This window comes from Rattus norvegicus, chromosome 2 (assembly GCF_021556685.1).
Source record: "Rattus norvegicus strain SHRSP/BbbUtx chromosome 2, alternate assembly SHRSP_T2T, whole genome shotgun sequence".
Taxonomy (NCBI): domain Eukaryota; kingdom Metazoa; phylum Chordata; class Mammalia; order Rodentia; family Muridae; genus Rattus; species Rattus norvegicus.
In genome coordinates, this window is record NC_141535.1 from 9815402 (window position 1) to 9834669 (window position 19268).

The 19268-nt window shown below is 44.4% G+C and overlaps 1 long non-coding RNA gene across 3 annotated transcripts in view; it reads left to right on the plus strand.

The window, feature by feature from the left end:
• The first annotated feature begins 1381 nt into the window (after positions 1-1381).
• LOC147995954 (uncharacterized) overlaps positions 1382-19268 on the plus strand; it is a 250863-nt gene continuing 232976 nt past the window's right edge. For all 3 annotated transcript variants that reach the window (XR_015673537.1, XR_015673520.1, XR_015673541.1), the window contains exon 1: positions 1382-1581. This is a non-coding gene — a long non-coding RNA (uncharacterized LOC147995954). The remainder of the gene's footprint in view (positions 1582-19268) is intronic.

Below are 19268 nucleotides of genomic sequence, written 5' to 3' on the forward strand. Positions count from 1 at the left end.
TGCAGCTACTACCACAAATTCGATCCGAATCGATGACTCCTATTCATCCCAAAGATGATTTTAAATAAACTTTCCAATCAATCCTGTTTTTTCTTCTTCATCATTCTTATCCCTGGGATGCTCCAACTTCAAACAATGCTTCAATAATTATTAATAAAGCATTAGTAACTCCTCATATTGTCGCGGAGCGGCTGTTAGTGCCGACAAGTCAGTCACAGGAAAAGAGCAAACGATGGAGAAGACAGGAAAGAGGGAGAGGGGTGGAGGGGGGGGGGGACAAGAAGTGAGAAGAGGAGGGGGAGGAGGAGGAGGGGGAGGAGAGAGAGGAGGGGGAAGAGGAGGAGGAAGGGATTGAGTCTCTCACTGGTTGGGGTGTGTGTGTGTGTGTGTGTGTGTGTGTGTGTGTGTGTGTGTGTGTGTGTGTGTGTGTGTGTTGAAGAGTGTGTGACTGAGACCTCATTCCCGAAGGTGATTGGTCGCAAAAGGAGGGGCAAGCAGGAGGAGCGGGTCCCGCCGCAGGGCTTGCGGAATCGCTAGGTCCGCCTGCCACCTAGCGGACGGGAGCCGCTCCCAGGCGGCACGCAGCCAAGTCCCTCCTCCCCTCCCCACTGGCAGCCAGTTCCTTTTCTGCAAACGAAGACAGCACTTTGAAAATTCTTTCAATGGATTTTTTTTCCTTGAAAGATCATACTAGGGAAAACGATACTTCTATTAGTTACATATTCTCCAATCCCACACTCGCACCCCCTCGTTTTAAGATCGCTCCCCTAGGCAGGCTCAGGCAGGCACGGAGCCGCAGAGTGACAAAGCCGCAGCTGCCACCACCCGGAGTGGGAATCCCTCTTGCCAGCCCTCGACTAGGGAGAGCATAAAAGTTTGTCTCTGCTCAAGCGTTCCGAGCGCCCCCAGGTAAAGGTAGAAGTAAATGTCCAAGCTGTATCGAAAGAGGTAGGGTTTGGCTTTTAATACTGGTTCCCACTTTACATCTCACCAGTGAGAGCTTTAGAAAGCGCAGAGTGTTTGGAGCAGGCTTTGCGCTTCTTGGTCTCTGGGACTAACCACTTAGTGGCCAATGATCATTTTTTTTTAAAGAGCAAAATAAAGACTTTCTTATGTATGCCCCACAGCCCTTCCATTTGGAATAATGGAGACTGCATTCTGCTTGCTGCGGCCCATTGTACGATGGAGAGGCGGGACGTGGGGTGACAGGGGCTCCTGGCCTTAGCCTCTCAACTCTAATATTCGTGACCAAGTCTTCCGGTTCGTTTAAAGGTGAAAACGATATTTTTTTTTTAAAAAGAAAGACAGAAAGGAAGGAAGGAAGAGGGAGAGCGCGCGCGCGCGCGCGCTGTTTATATAGAAATTCTAAAATTTACTCCCCAAACAATCAGAGACAGGGAGTAGTGAGCAGCGGAAGGCAGCAAAGAAAGGGAAGCTGGGGGAGGGAAGAGGAAGCCAAAAGCAAGGGTCCGGGAACGGAGGCCTGCTGGGTGCGGGGTCTGCTCGCCTAGTCTCTCTCGGACTCTGGATTGTACACGGTGGGCATCAGAAGCGAGACTCGGCCAAGCCCTGCCGTACCAGGCAAGTAACGCAAAGATAATCGTTTCTTTGGAACTTGGGGTCTGTAGCCTTCGATAACGTGGCCAGGCAGAAGGACAATTCTTACTCGGCCTCGGCAGCCTAGAAATTCAGTCAAGGCCGCCCAGGTGGAACCCGGAAAACTTTGGTTCAGGCCTAGTCCGGACCGACCATCGCCCATCCTTGCTGCAGCACCTCCTTGGAGGTGAGGATCCCTGCCAGTCCATCAGTCCAAACCCAAAACAGGCCCTGTCACTAACTTCCCCCACCGGGAGCGGGAAAACTACGTGGGCAGGGGACCCGAGATTGTATCAAGTTTAGCATCGGCGCGGCCAGTCCGCAGCTGGCGGAGCGGGAGATGCGGTGGAGCCCGCTGGACTGAGCACCTGTGCCTAGGCGCGGCGCGCGGCAGACAGGACCTCGTGAGCTGCGCTCAGTCGCCCGGCCCGAGGTCGCCGCGCGTAAAGGCAGGCAATCGATGGCTGCCCGTTTGATGTGGGCGATAGTGTCAGCGGATTAAAAGGGACATCAGCGGTTCTTCCAAGCATAGAACCCTCGGTGGCCGCGGAGAGCTGCGAGGTAGTAGAGCCAGATTCCACTCGCTAGGCTAGGCGGTCTGGGGGCGGGGAGGGGGTCCCCTCCCAGGAGTGGGAACCGAGGTTGTCTGTGTGAAAGGAAGAGCTTCAATTAGAACCAACAGGAGCGCTAACGCCCCCCCTCATCCCCCCAACCTCCCTTGCGCCGGGCAGGGGCGCACGTTTGCGTCAGAGGGCGCGAAGGGCGGGCTCGCTAGGAGTGGGTGGGGGTGGGGAACGGACATCGGGGACCGCGCCGGGGGCTGGGTGGGCTCTTGAATGAGACAGCCCTGCCTAGAAGGGCTAGTCGGGGGTCAAGTCCTGCAACAAAGCTGCAGGGCCAGCCGAGACTCAGCGGGAGAGATGGCGCCCACCCATCTTCACTGTGTCCTCTCCTAGCGTTCCTACCCCGCCCCAAGCTTCAAAACTTGCAAAAAGGCCTCTGGGACTTAGATTGACCCCCCAGAGCGGAGGAAGTCGGCCTCTCCAGGCCTTGGGCGAAGCTGCAGGCTTCTCTGGAAAAAATTGCAATTCTCCGTCTTAGCTCTAGGAGCAGGGATGGGACGTTGTTGGTGCTGCCCGCAGCAGGGGAAGCCTCTGGCTTTCTGAAAGGCAACTGGTTGTGCTCTTTTGAGGCAAGTGCCCCAGTCTCTTGTGATGGGGGTAGCATGAAGGAGAGACTTTTTGAAGAGAGCCTTACCCACCTATGGGACTCGGTCTATTTAGGACTTATTTCCTGGGATTCTGTGCTCCTTAGAGCAATTGCACACTCACATGCGTTCACAGTACTGTCACTACCAAAATGGCTTCCCTAGGAGTCCAGAGGTCAGCTCAAGTCTCGGGAAGCCTTTGTTTCTTAAAGTCGTGGTTTGACACCAGCTGAACTTGTCCTAATATCTGTTGTTGGATAGGTCACCAAAGAGAAAACGCTAGGATTTTTTCAAGGGCACCAGAGCTCTCAAACTGTGAAATTACACACACACTCAGCTGCTGAAATAGAAAAAGCAGTTGCAATTCGCACCCTTTCCTCTTATGTTCTCCTTTCCGGATTTCTTCCTTCTCCCTATCCACTCTGTTGGCTCCACACCAACCAGAGGCCTGGGAAAGTTAAATTGAGTTTGGAAGTGGTTACTGGACCAGACTTAGTCTTGCCAGTGCAGGTGGAGAGAAGGCAGATGGGGTTCTGCTTTCCCCAGGGTTAGGTAGAGCCTTGGGGGAAGACCTGGGAAAGGCCTGAGACCCATAGCCTTCTTTTTGTAATTTTCTCCTACTTTCCAAGTTCCCACAGACCCGTTCAACACACGGGGGTCCAGTGCAAGTAAGAAAGCGCCCTGTGCTTGGGCAAAGGAATTAAGCTGTGGATTTACTATTTGCCTTATGAGCTTCTAGCATCATGGTTGGCTGTAAATCACCTTTCTAAAAAGCTTGCCACACAACACTTGATCCTTCAGTCAGGCATCTGGTAAATAGCTGGCGGGAGAAGGGAGAATCTGAGGGGAGGGTAGGCTGTGGCCGCCCATATGGTAGGAACTGGTGCTCCAAGTCTCAGAGTCTGAATCTAAATGATCTTTTTACCCTATTTCCATAGCTCTTTAATTTTAACTGGGTAGGAAAAAGGCTCGCCTTTTCTTCACTAATCCTTTGGTCTCTTTCACATTTCCAATTTGCTTTACAGAAAGACACCAGATCATGCATTTTAGGTTATTGTGAAGTCACACTGGAAAAAAATAGCTTTGTAAAGACATTTCATAAATCTAACTCAAGAGCCAATGAGATCTACTAATGGCCACATATGTATAGAAAATTCTCTGGTACACCACTTCCATACCCTTAAGTCATTCAAACAGTATTATTCTGTTTAGAGAAACCACAGGACAGAAATAACTCCCTTCTTAAGCTCATGTGAAGTGAGGAACAAGCTTGCAAACTCTGTGAGAAAGGTCAGTTCCTCTGATCTTGATACAGACTTTTCCCAGAGAACTTGTCTTAAAGGTATCAAAACAATTAGTCTCCCTTGGCATGAGATTAAAGCCAGGGAGAATACAGTTAAAGAAGATGTGTTTAACATGATAGTGAACAGATCTTGGAGAGAAACAGTGAAGAGGTTCAGGATTGCCAACCTAAAGTTTTAACATTTAAAAAAAAAAGACCCTCAGGCTAGATCTTAAATCTCTCCCCCATCCCCAAGATTGAACTTAGCATGATAACTGCCCAGCTATGAAAAGTATGACTATCAAGCCAGGGTGGAAAGGCCAGCCTAGGATTTTGGCTTCTGTTGGCCTGAGTAGGGAGCCCTAGCTGCCCATAGGGTTCAATGAGCAGACTTTCATACCCACTGTTATTTTGATAGTCTGGGCTTTTCTTCTTTTCACTTCTGTATAAAACAAGCTCAGAGATAAGAACTTCACCTTAGTGTTTTAGTTGTCTATTTCAAACCAAGACATTTATAAAATGTATTTTGGAAAAAACAAAAGAGTCACCTCTGTTGTTCCTGGGCTTCAAGTTAGAGGGTCCAGAATTAGCAACCTGGGGTGGGGGGTAGGGGGTGTGTAGCAGAAAGAACAAGGCGAGAGCTGACCTTTAGATGCAAACTGAGAGGAAAAGTGACAGTACATCTATGAAGCCAGAGGCAAATATTTACCTTTTATAAAAACCAAGTCTTGACTATGTAAGATCATTTGTAAAAAAAAAAAAAAAAAAAAAAAAAAAAGAACGAAGGGTGGCCTTTTATGTACACATTCTTTTATTTTTAAATGCCTGACTTGACTGAAGAGTAACCACATAGCTATTCTTTCCAGAGAAAATGGGCTGATTTAGATGGAAAGTTAGAGTTTTGAAATGAGTTTGAAGGTTGTTAGACTATCCTGACAATACAATCAACTGCACTATATAATCATTTCCCTTAATACTTACCTGTCAGAGCCCCTATTTCTTTTACTACAGGATTAGCCCATCAGAAGCAATGCTGAGTTGGGCCATTTTACTGTCTAAAGACTGCTTGACTATGTTTAAATCTCTAATACCATTTTCTTCACTGACTATGATACAAAGTAGTGACTGGGAGAAGCCTAGCAAATCTAGTAACTCCAGTCATATTGCAATTGTATTTACCTACCAGAAAATGGGTCAAAATAGTAAAGCTAATATTTCCTTCTAAACTGTCAGTAGAAAGACATGTTTATTACAGTGTCCTCCATCTTTGAGGGGGGAGGGTTCAGGTAGAGTTTAAATGAAAAATGATGACGACAGTCTGCCTCTGATACAAACCATACAGAAAAGTAAGAAATTATGCCCTGTGTTAGGATACGAATATTTTGTTTACCTGGTTCAGAGGTAGAAAATTCATGTAGCCCATCCACAGGAGGAGTTAATAAAGTATTCCAAATGCATGACCTAACAAAACTCACCATAGTTCTATGTTTTATTGTTAACCCTTTGCATGAAGTCTTCTGCAGCTGAAAGGCGAAAGCAAAGGGCTTTTGTGTTAGTTGATCCTAGGCTATTCTGAGGCTCAGGTTGGTGTGAAAGGGATGAGGAGGTCACTTGAAATCTCCTTTTATCTACTCTTATTTTCTCTCTGGATCAGCAACTTTGAATAGACATCATCTAATCGCTCTTAATGGAAAGAAACTATGGGAGCAACAAAAATGCCTTTGCTCCAGGAGCGAACATGCATGTGGACAGCTAGCTGAGCTTGCACAGGATTGCATCCCTGTACACACGAGCTTAGGGTATTTGGAGACCAAATACACATTATGTGTGTATGTGTCTCATACATCGAAGGAATGCTGTTGCTCTTTGTGTATAAGTATGTACACATATGCATATTTTAATTTGAGACCACATCGGGTGATACTTTTAGCTGGTTCTCCCTTAAGCTTTTTCTAGTTCTCAATTTCTGGCTACATTTAAGTATTATAAAAACACAAGTCCGTGAGAACTCCATTGTCAGCCTTTTAAAAAAGCCATCTTATTTCCTCTCTGTTTTCAAGCATAAGTCATCTGATAGAAGGATTTTTCCTCAGAGTGTGGATGCTCTGACAGCTGGGATGCAGTGGTAGCAAGCTTTGCTTTCAATTTCTGTTGCTTCAAATTCGATTGGACAAAACACAATTAATAAGTGGAAAGCAGGAGCCCAACTTAAAGTTGCTTAAAACTTTTTCTCCTTTACATTCTTTACATTTATATCTCTGAATCCTTGAAGCTGATAATTGTTTACAAATTATTTTGAAATTAGAAATATTTTAGTAAGGCTCAGAGGCTGACTCAGAAAGGACTCAGTGTGTCCTCCTTTTGGCTTACTACATTTGTTTTAAAAAGAAATATGAACGTTATCCAGAAAAGGACATTTGATTTCTAGGGCTGAAAGCAGTGGTCTATCCCCCTCCTTAGCACCCCCCCCCCCCTTCATGTTCTTCTAAGCGGAATTCTAAGCCGGGGACACTGCTATAAATTCCTTTAGGGGAAGACTCAGTTACCAGGGCTACAGGTTCTCAGTCAACCTGCCAGCCTCTCTGCTCTCTGATACAGATACCCTTGGCTGTAGGGGCTGTGAGCTCCAGTCACCCTTCTGCTGCCAGCCTGCTGAGATTGTAGCTCAAAAGTTAGAGGCTGGGTGGGGGCAGATTAATCTCACTTTAATACCTCTCTTTCCCGCCCAGGATTTTGAACCCCAACTGATATATTTCCTCGGGTTTTCTGATGAATAGAAGCACAGGGGCAGCTCTGTCTACTAAAGATTAAATGAAGTAGAAGAATCCTAGCTGTGGATACTTGGAAGTACTGGTGGGGTGTCAAACCAACGTTTAACACATTGTTTCCACTCAATGTGCATACATCCTGTACTGATTGGGTTTAACTTTAGAAATGTAGGAGGAAGAAGATCTAGCAAGAAAAAGAGTGAAGGGGAAAAGGACCAAGAAAGTTAACACTTAAGAAGAAATCCCATATGTTCAGAGCAGCGGCAGGCAGTAGCCAGACTTCCTGACCTTTCTAGCCTTTTCTCTCCTGGAGTCACTTTGGGAGTTAGAAGCTGCCCCTCCAGATGAGGACCCAGAGCTCTTCTTGGGTGGGTGTTGTGTGATTTACATTTAACTCTTGGGACAATAGGGGTGGTCCTGGGAGGATGTGAAGAATCAGAACCCAGTGGCTTCCACTGCATTTTGATTTAAAAATTTTAATGACTGCTCAGAAGCAACAAATTTTCTCCCTGGGTGTTCAGCTTGCTGGACACTGACCTTGACATCTGGACTGGATGGGGCACCACCCCAATCCTGGCCCCCAAATATCAGCTGTTTACTCCTACCTGCTCCTTTAGCTCCTGGGTGCAGTCCAGAGGGGGCAAAAGGCAAGTCCCTTTGTGGCAAAGGCTTGTCCATGCAAATTCAACCTTGAATAAATTAACCTCAAACCAGCAAGTTGGGGTGTAGTAGTTTAGCAGGACTAATTGCAGACAATGTAGCTGAAATGACTTTTCCAATTAGCTGCTGCTTGGAGTTTAGTTGGAGGAACTGTCAGCTCCAACGATGGGTAATTGCTTTATTGCTCACAAAACTATCATCTATTTAGAACATATGTGCTAATTACTCTGGATGGGCGTCGACAAAGAGACCATAAATCTAATAGCACTTTTAAAAGTCTATAGTGCTTGTAAGTAACCCTAGTCCCTCCACTCTCTGACAGGGCCGAGGTTAGTGTGGTAGATGATTCCAGAAGGTTCAGGTTGGACTGGAGACGCTAAGCGGGTCCTCTGGTCAAACTGCATATGAAGAGCAAGCGGCCTCTGCTTGCGTTTTAGTGTGAAGGAGATAAATCACTATCATCAAAACCAGACTCCCCACCCCCTTAACCGCACATCTTTTACTTTTTTTTCGTAAAAGATTAGTTTAGAAATCTTTTAATTGGATTATGTTGGGAAATTAATCTCCTTTAGCCTTGGCTTAATTTATTGTGGATAGTGTCACGAAGGGAACCTTGTAACTGCGGTAAGGGCCATGTCTCTTTGTTTCTTTCCTTAGCGATCCAAGGTCTCCCAGCAGCGGGAGACAGTGGTGCCTTAAAGTGTCTGGACTGAGAAAGGGTGAAAAGACACATCTGGGTAGAAGGCCACAGGAGTCCCAGGTCTGTGTCTTTTGTCTTAAATGCACCTTTCTGTTCCTGATTCTGTAGCTCCAAATTCCCAATCCCCACTTCCCCACCGCACCGCGCTTTGATCTACAAGACATTCAGAGTTTCCCGACCTGCTACCCAAGAAGCAGGTTGGAGAGGCTGGAGGAGGAAGTGGAGTACCCAGTAGGAGACTTCCAGGCACACTCACTTCTTTGCCTTCTCCTTCGTACTCTTCTTCTGCATCCCCAGCTGGGAGCCAGCTATTAACCGATATTCTCCACCTTTTTGAGAAAAAGGGAAAAAAGAAAAAAAATCCATTCAGCTAGCTTTTGGCATCGTCCTCCACACAACTCTGTAGACACTTCTTGACGTGCACAGAGCTTGAGATGGGCTAGGGTCGGTTCCTAACGTCGGCGCATTGTTTAGGCTGCGACCTCGGGTTCAGCCTCTTCGCGGCGCGCGGGAAGCCGAGACCAGCGTGGCTGGGGCGGGAGCGGGAAGCGGAGGTAGAGCCTGGCTGGCCGTGCCTCAGCGGGAGATAACAACATCTGCCTGAAACGGGATACCTACTTTTGCAGCTCAATTTAGCTCTTAATAGCAGTCCTCTGAGGTGTGCTTAATTGATGAGGATAAAGGCGTAATGACTTGACAGGGAGACGCCAATGATCCTTTAATATACTTTTAAAAGAACAACAACCATCCCAAACACCCGCGGGTCCTCGCTCGGCAGGGAGTGTGTGAGAGGGGGAGGAAAGGGTCTGAGGCTGGGAAAGTGCACTGGGGACTGGCCCTACCTGGAAGCGCCGGTATGCCCGGGCTCTAGGGAGTCAGTCGGCGCTCTGGTCAGTTAGGCCCTGTGTTTTCCCGTAGCTGCTGGGAGGGAAGGGCAGCCTAGTGAGCTACGGTTGTCAAGTGTGGCAGGTCTGATTGGCAGTGAGGAAGCTAGAGGCCCGGAAATGCTGTCCCTTGCTAGGCTCTGGATGGCCTCGGGTCAGCCTGGCCCCGCAGGCCCGGACACCCTCTGGTCTAATGCCAGAGAAAGGGTCGAGTGTGGGTGCTCTGCGGGAGCTCACAGAGTTCTGTCGTTCGGATAGCCTTAGAAGGTCTCGGACGCGGGGACCGAGAAGCACGCGCCGCGTGAGAGTGCGTGCACGCGCAAGCCACCCCGAAATGCAGACTTGGGGCACAGCAACCCTGAGCACGTGGTGGTGTCTAGGCCCGGGGTGCCCAGAGTACTGAGGCCTGGCACACAAGGGTTTACCTGCTTTGGAGGCAGGTCCCTTGTGCAGTTTCGGCCTAGGACCTGGGCTCAACTACCCTCTTCTCGGCGGCTTCCCTTTCTTTGGCCTAATTCCCTTTGCGTAGTTCCAGACCAATCACTGGGGTTAAAGGAATGTTTCCTAGGTTGACGGAAAGGAAAGGTGGTGGATAATCAAGTCTCCTTTTCTGTTTGCAAGGGAAATCATCCCAAGATATGGGCAGCAGTGACTTAGCTGGTTTCTGCAAACCTCTTGCTGCACCCTTTGGAGAGGAATAACCTTAATGTTGCAGGGTTCGCTTGCTCTGGACGCAGAAGGAGAAATCACTCTTCAAATTGGATTGTTGTAAGAGATTGCAAGTGTTTAAGCACACATAACAGAGACCAAAGAATGTTACGAAACTGATTTTTCCCAGATCCTCTTGTGGAGGCAGTATATGCTGTGAGGCTAGAAAATCTTCAAGGTCAAGAATTTGAAGATTCCCAACGCCAGATGTGTGTTTTTTTTCGGCGTGGTTCTACCCTTCTGCGGTCGCTGTCCAACCTCACCTAGAGTGGTTCTGCCCTGGAGAAAAAAAATCAAGACTCACTGTAGCTTAGCGCTGAGACTGGGGCTCCTGTGCAACCACAGGCTGGGCAGTATAGTGAGCTGATTCCTAGGATCTGACACGGTCCTCAGACTCTTGGAGTTGGAAGTAAGGCCCCAAGCCTTTATAAATTCGTGGCCTGACTGTCCTGCTCACCCTTCTCCTCCAAGGTGAAGCTGGAAAGGGATAGGTTCTGGCTGAAGAACCGCTCTGATCAGGGTATCCAGGCCTCCCCAGGGCCCAAATGCTCTTTGGGAGGCCGGACCTGCCTGCGGAGCACCCTTGTGCATGGGGGTTGGGGAGAGGTGGATCTCAGTAGTCTCAGTGTAGGCAAATTCAGAGTCCTTCCCATCACAGCCAATGGTCCTTAATCTCCTGTGTAGCCTCATCCCCCAAAAGGCAAGACCTTGGGCCTAATTATTTGGACTAAGCTTTCCCTTCCCGTCCTGGGGAGCTGTAGTCTCAAATTCCACTTTGCCAAGAGCTGCTTCTGCAAGCGAGGTCCACATGCCGCCTCTGTGGCAGGGTCATGATCACCCAGCGCTAGGTGCAAGTGCGGCGCCCAGCACGGCCGGAGTCCTCTGACAGAGATACGCGTGCTAGGCTGCCGCGGAGCATTAAGAGGCCATGGTCTTGGTGGTACTGAAGGCCACCGACGGGTTAGCCTTGCAGTGACAAAGTCCGCAGTTTGAGCAGGGGTATTCTGGAAGGAAACGAGGCCTTGCCGGGGGGTGGCGCACGCTCCTCCAAACCGGTGCGGGTGCCTGCGTTAACGCTGCGACTACTCGGGTCATTCTTGCGAAGCGCCCGGAATGGGCCCCAAGGGAGTGTGAGCTGCCTAGACGAGCTCCGAGCTCCGTCATATTTAAAGATCCGCCATCGGCTGCAACTGCTTTTGCGAGTCATTGCCTGTGCGTTGGCCAGAGCTTGGGGGCCTCGCAGCTCCTGAGGGCCGGCTGGAGATGCAACATGCCTGCCTATGGTATTGGGAGAGAGAGGAAAAACCAGTATGAGGACACGGTTGCAGAACCTCAAAACAGTGTTTTTGTTTTAAGGAGGATCTTGGGTTTAAGGAGATGAAGAGCTAGTGGAAGTTAACTATGGACTTCTATTTTTAATATCGACCCCCTTCCACCCCGACCTGTGTGTGGTCGTATGCATGCCAGGATTGTGTGGAGGTCAGAGAACAACTTTTAGGTTTCAGTTCTTCTTCCTCAGGGTTGAAACTCAGGTAGACAGCCAGCCTTGGTGGCAAATTTTTTGTTTTGTTTTTTTTTTTGTTTTTTTTTGTTTTTTTTGTTTTGTTTTGTTTTGTTTTTGTTTTTTTGGAGTTTAGGACCGAACCCAGGGCCTTGCGCTTGCTAGGCTCTCTACCACTGAGCTAAATCCCCAACCCCGGCAAATGTTTTTTTTTTTTTTTTTTTTTTTTTTTTTTTTTTTTTTTTTTATTAGCCAAACTATCTTGTGAGCTCCTTCTCTACACTAAGCATCCATCTACAATTAGGGTCGACAAACAAAATTGCAGCGTCGTTCATAATATGCCAAATTTTAAGAGTGTTTCCAGAGGTTGCTTTATAATCTCTCAGTATAGGAAGATAATTTGTACTGCACACCAATACATTGAACAGAATCTTCCTCCAGACAGGGAGGGAATGGAGGAACAGAAATACCATCACTTTCCAGCAGGAGTGTTAGAAGATGTGACTGCAGGAGAGCTGGTGTTCCAGATGTACTAGAGGGACTGCAAGTGTGAGCAGGTAATATGGAGAGAGTGACATTGTTAACAAAAACCCATCTAATTAACAATGACTTCATTTGATTGGAAGGATGAAGAAGCCTTTTTAAATCAATCCAGATTTACAGGCCTAAGCACAGCCAATTATGAATATGGAGCCCAACTGGGGTCTGCTTTCTTTCAAAGATGTCATCTCAGAGGTAATAGCATAGGTGAAGTCATTTGGTTACACCGTGGAAACTTTTATAGTGCCTTCCTTGGGAATTTAATTCACTGCCTCTTCATTTTATTAGGAACAGACTGACTCTATCAACTGTGCTCTCCCTGTTTAGAGGCAAGACTGCTTGAAGCAATTAGGTTTACAATTAGCATAGTTTTAGTGACCCCAGCCATAGCACTACCACGGCTCCTTTACATTAGCCATTTCTTCAAAGTCAGGGAAAACCTGGGGCACAATCTGCTTCCCAGGCGTCCAGGCTGGGGAACCGAGCACACACCCAGTATCCAAGAGCCCAGGTGTTTGCTTCAGAACTTGGTGGGTTTCAGCCCAGGCTCTGATCCTGACTTCACTTAAAAAAAAAAAAAAACTTTCCTTTGATTCTATTTTTTCAGAACTGCCTTTAAAAAATGAATCTCTCCCATTGTGTTCAGTCCTTCTGTGTGCTTAGTAGTACTGTAGAAAATGTTAGGATCCAGAGAAGGGACACTGACTACTTAAAATTCTGTTAGGTAACAATGTTCTGGTGTATGAGGGATGAGTGAGGTGTGTGTGTGTGAGTGTGAGTGTGAGTGTGTGTGTGTGTGTGTGTGTGTGTGTGTGTTTCTAAAGACTGGTAAGAATTCAGGAGCGTGATTTAGGAGGATCAAGACTTTGGGGTCAGGCTGGGCCACATAGAAAGTTCAAGGCCAGGCTGCACAGCTCTGTCAGGAAAACAAAACCCAACAGGAAAGGCTAGTGTGGGCCAATCCTTTCCCCACAATTTTAGAGGGACCTCTCCAAATCACGCTGCAGCCCTGTCACTACCAGGTCCATCAGTTGGGAGGCAGCATCTTTAGGAAAATAAACTCTCTGGAGTTCAAAGCGTTTGGCTTTTGCCTCCGCCAGGAGTAGTGGTTACACATAGGTGAGGACTGCTCCTTTTCACTCTCTCCCGTCCCTTAACACACATCTCTCAGTAAGATTTCACTAGATTAAAATGTTGACAGTTCATCAGTACCAGCAACAATGTAATTCCCCTAACCTTATTAAATCAATAAATACTAGATTCATGCATTGAATTAAAAATGCATTGGCATGGCCAGGAATTGTGATCCTATGGTTGCAGACCTTGGGATTGAAGATGTCACCCAAAAGTGGAGTGGGAGCTAGCATGTATTTAACTGATGAGGTATTCTACAGTTTCAGCATCCCAGAAGCCTTAGTGAATTTTAAATTTTTTTAAAATTCATTTTTATTTTTATTTGTTTAGTTCTTTGAAGTCTCACTAACTCTTCATGTATAACCTCAGAAATTATGGTTGCCCGGAACAACAGTACTGTGCTGTGACATCACAACTCTTGTCATTACTTCTCCTTAGGACACATTAGCTAAGTAATACTCATGTGCATAGATTTATACATAAAACATGTAAACTTAGATCATATGCTTTTGTTTGTTTGTTTTGGGGTGCTACATATCAAATTTAAGGCTTCTCGCATACTAATCTAGCAGTCTGACACCAAGTATATCCCCAGAGCATGCTTTTTGAATAACTAAATATACCCAGTGTGAGTGTGAATGTATCAGTATACACTGACTCTAACAATTTTGTTTTAAAAAGAAGCCACATTTATCTCTCAGCACTGTTGATGATTATAAACAAAATAATTATGTATCACTTTAAAAATACTATTTATCTATACAATCTGGTTTGCTTGGCAAAATCCACACTATAAGAAGTGATTAAAAATTTCAACTTTTTAAACTTTACATAGCACTTAGAAAATTACAAATATTCTCAGCATTGCATCTGATGCATAAAGAAACCCCTCACATGGGTTTACTGGGAAGTAGTATATAAGTTGTAGATTTGTGCAGATTTACAGTTAAACCTAACTGATAATAGGGCACTTCTTACATGTAGAAGTTAGATGGAAAAGGCAAGATTACTTGTCAGATATTCAACCAAACTAATTAACAATGCAAATGATTAAAACATACATCCCTTTTAGAGGTAGGCTAGAATATTTGGTACCAAATTCTAAAGATATAGCCATGACTCAGGTTCATCACACTGTGGAAGAAAAATATTTATTTGACAAAACAGGCAATCAACTGAAATCTATCCTCTTTAAATAAACTGATTCTCAGTGTTTTCCCAGTGTTGGTGTAGTTGTTGTCTATGATGTCCCCAGGGCTCTTTCTGCTGCTCTCTGATTTGGTATAGAAAGCAGCTCTGAATGATGGATTACTGTGTCATTGCAGCCAGCGAAGGATTAATTTGTTTCATTGATTTCTCTTTAGGCAGATTGCCAGAATTTGCTGCTTCCCACCTTTCCTCGAGACTTGCAGAAGTAATAGACAGTAATAGTCTAAGACAAATCAGCTCCTTGTAAAATAGAACAAGGAAACCAAGAGTCCTAAGAAAGCTGTGTCAAATATTTTTATTGGCATAGAGAGAAGAGCAATTAATAAGCTATTTTATTGGCTTTAGAAATACTTTTAATTGGAAAAATTCTGGAATTGATGACATATAACAGAACATGTATATTGTAAGTAAACACTTGTGTTTATTCTATAAATATTTTGTAATTTGTAGTTCACTTGTTTAGCTAGGGAGAAGATGTATATTACCTATGTGGTTGGCAAATGCTTTTCTTTCTCTGCCAGATTTAGAAATTAAATAACATATTATGTAATTTTAAGAAAAACTTTCCTCACAGGACTTTTTTGGGTAGAATTATTTGATCCAAAAATATTTTGGAAACTCTGGACATGACAGCTGTATTAGAACACAGAAATACAATATTTAAAGAAAAAAGAAACCCATAACATTTTCTGATTCAGAAAGTAGTGTCTCCCCATAAGAAAGAATTTGTAAAAATTAAAGTGACATTTTTGTGTGTTTTCCAACCCATTTCCTCAAAGAATTTAAATATGATCAAATTATTATTAAAGTCGTTTATATTGCCTTGATGATGTTTTAACATGTGCACTGTAATTAATCATTGCTCTAGTTTTGGAGAAATGAGAATTCTAACTTTTTATTATTACAAAGTTGAGAATTTAAACAAATCTAATTCACATATGGCTATTTCCATACAATATATTATTAGAGAGAAGTAACAACTCTCACTGAAGTTTCAGACTGTTTTGTAGACCCTTGGTACTGATGCCATGCCATTTTCCAGAAAAGTTCTAGCCATTATTCCAACACCTTGAAAAGAGGGTCTCTGCAAATGCAGCGTTCTAGTTTATGAGCCAAGATGGCAGGACAACGTACTTTCTCTTTTTTCCATTTGCAGATGTGAAATGGGGAGGCTGGTTCTACAAATCTATTTATTTCCTTTCTGTAGTGCTGAAAATTATATTGATTTAATGATCTCAAGTTATACTTTTTACGCAATTAGTTGTGCATTAAAAACTAATATTGTCATACACTAATGCCTTTCCCCCTCTATTGTGCTGAGGAGGTAGTCCATGCTCCATCAGCAAATTTACACTTTTCCTGTGTTCTGCTGAGAGGAAAATGGAACATTTGTTTCCATTCCATATCTGCATCATAATGCCAATTAATGAGCTATTATGGTAGTATACAGTCAATATATTCTGCTGAATGATCTATACTTTCCTGCTGGAAAATTTCGGCTGTATCAGAGGCACTTGAGTTTTACAGGTAGGTTCCAGGTAGATGCCTACAAGGACCTGTGCTTTCTCCAAGGTAAATTATTGCAGTCATGGCTTGCCTTAATAAAAGCAATCAACCCTAGACTTTCAGATGTGCCTCTCATATGTTTCTCAGGCATTTGTTTATAGTACAAATCACTGGGCATCATCTATCTCACTATTCTTAAGTGGGTTTATCAAGCTACCAATATAACTTATTTTGTCTTTTGTGCCTTTTGAGAACTTTTTGTTTTTACTATGGTGGAAGAGCAGACATTAATCTAGCATACTTCATTTTTTCTCGTACTAAGGGAACATGATAGTAACTCCACAGAAAATGTAATACTCAGGGCAGAACCCACTTTCCTGCCCGTACTGAGCACATGCTTAGTGAGCTGCATCTCTACCCCCAATATTTACCTTTTAAGTTCAGCAGGAGAATACTTTAAACCACACACAACTATTTCCATTGGTTTTTAAAATTCCAGAGAAATGTTTTCATTTATTTTAGGTTTTGGTTACGTAAAAGATGATTGAGAACTATTTCATATAAAATGATTGAATGTATATGTATGATTATGGGTATGTATATTCATTTATTCTAAACTTGCTTAGAAATAAAACATTACCAGTAAAATTGAAGCCCACTGGAATATGTTCTCATATGGCTTCTAAAGACATGACTTTGTTTTAGGTTTGTTGGTTATGATCATTATTTGCCTTAAAAATGTAGTCTAAAGTGTGACATCGGTGATTTGTGCTTAAATAAGCAAATTAAAAGTGTTAGATATCTGACTGCTGTTAGCGTGTCTACTCACCTCTGACTCGGCATGTCTGTTAGGGTGTCTACTCACCTCTGACTCGGCATGTCTGTTAGCGTGTCCACTTGCCTCTGACTCGGCATGTCTGTTAGCCTGTCTACTCACCTCTGACTCGGCATGTCTCTCCTTTACCATCTTTCTCTATCATCGTGGTTTCTGATGTTATTGTAGCCATATATAAAACCCAGCACTGATCATGTGTCTTCCGTGTTAAGCAAAGTAAAAGTAAGTAAAGATAGAGCTTAGTGAGGTTCTCTAGCTTGACTAAGACCATATAGACAGAAAGTCAAGCAAGAAGCAAGCTCAGGTCCCCATTTGCTACTCCGTGACATGATGGTTGCAGGCTTTAGAGATGGTTCTTAGGAGAAGAAGGAGCATAGAAAGAGAGGCTATGCTGGGGGCAAGAGGAGAACGGCTTTCCCCTCATATATTAAATACTTCTCTAGGGAAAAATAGTGAGGTTACATCAGTCTAAAGGCTTCCTACAGAAGGAGAAGACTGTGTGTTCCCCAGAAACTCTGAATCCTTTTTGTATTATTTTCTAGAAAACTTTCCTGAAAAAAAAAGATAATTTAGATACTAAGATACTTTTACTACTCTCTTCACTTTCAATTACTTTTCCGACTTCTTTAATGTAATTGGACCAGGAAAACAGAGACAGCTGCAACTATCTAGGTGTATGTAGTCTTTGAGGTATTCTTCCAGTCAGGACTCTAATTACTTTGTCCTTTTTGAGAGCTTGTTCTATGTTCACTATGGAAGTGACTTTCTGTTTGAAAAACCTTTTGGTTTTTATTTTTCTTTCTTTCTTTTTTCCCCTAGTTTCTTGTTAACCTCAACTGACTCTTTTTTTAATTGCATATTTTATTTGTTGACATTTCAAATGTTATTCCCTTCCCTGTTTTTCTCTGCCTATCTCACTCCCCCTTACCTTGTTTCTATGAGGGTGCCTCCCCGACTCCTGCCTCACCACCCTAGCAGTCCTCTACACTGGGGCATCAATCCTTCATAGGACTAAGGGCCTCCCCTCCCATTGATGCCAGAAAAGGCCCCGTCAGCTCCTTCAGTCCTCCCCTGAACTCCTCCACTGGGGTCCTGTGCTCAGTCCCATGGTTGGCTTCCAGCATCCACATCTGTATTGGTCAGGCTCTGGCAGAGCCTCACAGGAGACTCTTGTATCAGGCTCCTGTCAGCAAGCACTTCTTAACATCAGCAACAGTGTCTGGGTTTGGTGTCTGTATGTGGGATGTATACCCTGGTGGGGCAGTCTCTGGATGGGCTTTCCTTCAGTCCCTGCTCTACTCTTTATCCCTGTACTTCCTTTAGACAAGAGCAACTCTGGGTTAAAATTTTGGAGATGTGTGGGTGGCCCAATCACTCAACCGGGTGCCATGCCTAACCTCTGGATATGGTCTCTACAGGTTCTCCCTCCCCTTTGTGGGGTATTTCAGCTAATGTCATCCCATGGCATCCTGGGAAGCTCTTGCTTTTCTGGCATCTGGGACTTTCTGGTTGTTAGTCCCAGTTCCCCATCTCCCATTGCTACATACCTATGTTCAATTTCCTTACCCTCTGTACATCTCTTCAATCTCCTCTTATACTTGATACTGTCCCTTATTTTTTTTCCCTCTCCTCTTCTCTTCCTCTCATGTTTCTCCCACCCATTGATTATTATTTCCATTGATTATTTTGTTCCTCCTTGTAAGTTGGACTGAAGCATCCACTCTTTGGTCTTCCTTCCTCTTGAGCTTCACGTGGTCCATGAATTGTATCATGGATATTCCAATCTTGTTGCCTAATATCCACTTCTCAATAAGTACGTACCATGTGTGCTCTTTTGTAACTGAGTTACCTCACTCAAAATGACATTTTCTAGATCTATCCATTTGCTTGAGAGTTTCACGCAATCATTGTTTATTATAGGTGAGTAGTACTCCATTGTGTAAATTTTTCTGTATCTATTCCTCTGTTGAGGGACATCTGGGTTGTTTCCAGTTTCTACTTAGTATAAATAGGCTGCTATAAATGTAGTGGAGCATGTGTCCTTATTTACATGCTGGAACATCTTTTGGGTATATGCCCAGGAGTGATATATACCTGGGTGCTCAGGTAGTTCAATGACCAATTTTCTGAGGAACTTCCAGACTGATTTCCAGAGTGGTTGTACCAGTTTGCAATCCCACCAACAATGGAGGGGTGTTCCTCTTTCTCTACATCCTTGCAAGCATTTGATGTCACCTGAGTTTTTGACCTTAGCCATGCTGACTGGTGTGAAGTGGAATCTCAGGGTTGTTTTGATTTGCATTTCCCTGATGACTAAGGATGGTGAACATTTCTTTTATTTTTTCTTTTCTTTTCTTTTCTTTTTTTCGGAGCTGGGGACCAAACCCAGGGCCTTGCGCTTGCTAGGAAACTGCTCTACCACTGAGCTAAATCCCCAACCCCTGGTGAACATTTCTTTAGGTGCTTCTTAGCCATTTGAGTTTCCTCAGTTGAGAATCCTCTGTTTAGCTCTGTTTCCCATTTTTTAATAGGATTCTTTGCTTCTCTTAAGTCTATCTTCTTGAATTTCTTGTAGATACTGAATATTAGCCCTCTATTGGATGTAGGATTGGTAAAGATATTTTCTCAATCTGTTGGTTGCTGTTTTGTCCTATTGCCAGTGTTCTTTTGCCTTACAGAAACATTTCAATTTTATGAGGTCCCATTTGTCAGTAATTGATCTTAGAGCATAAGCCATT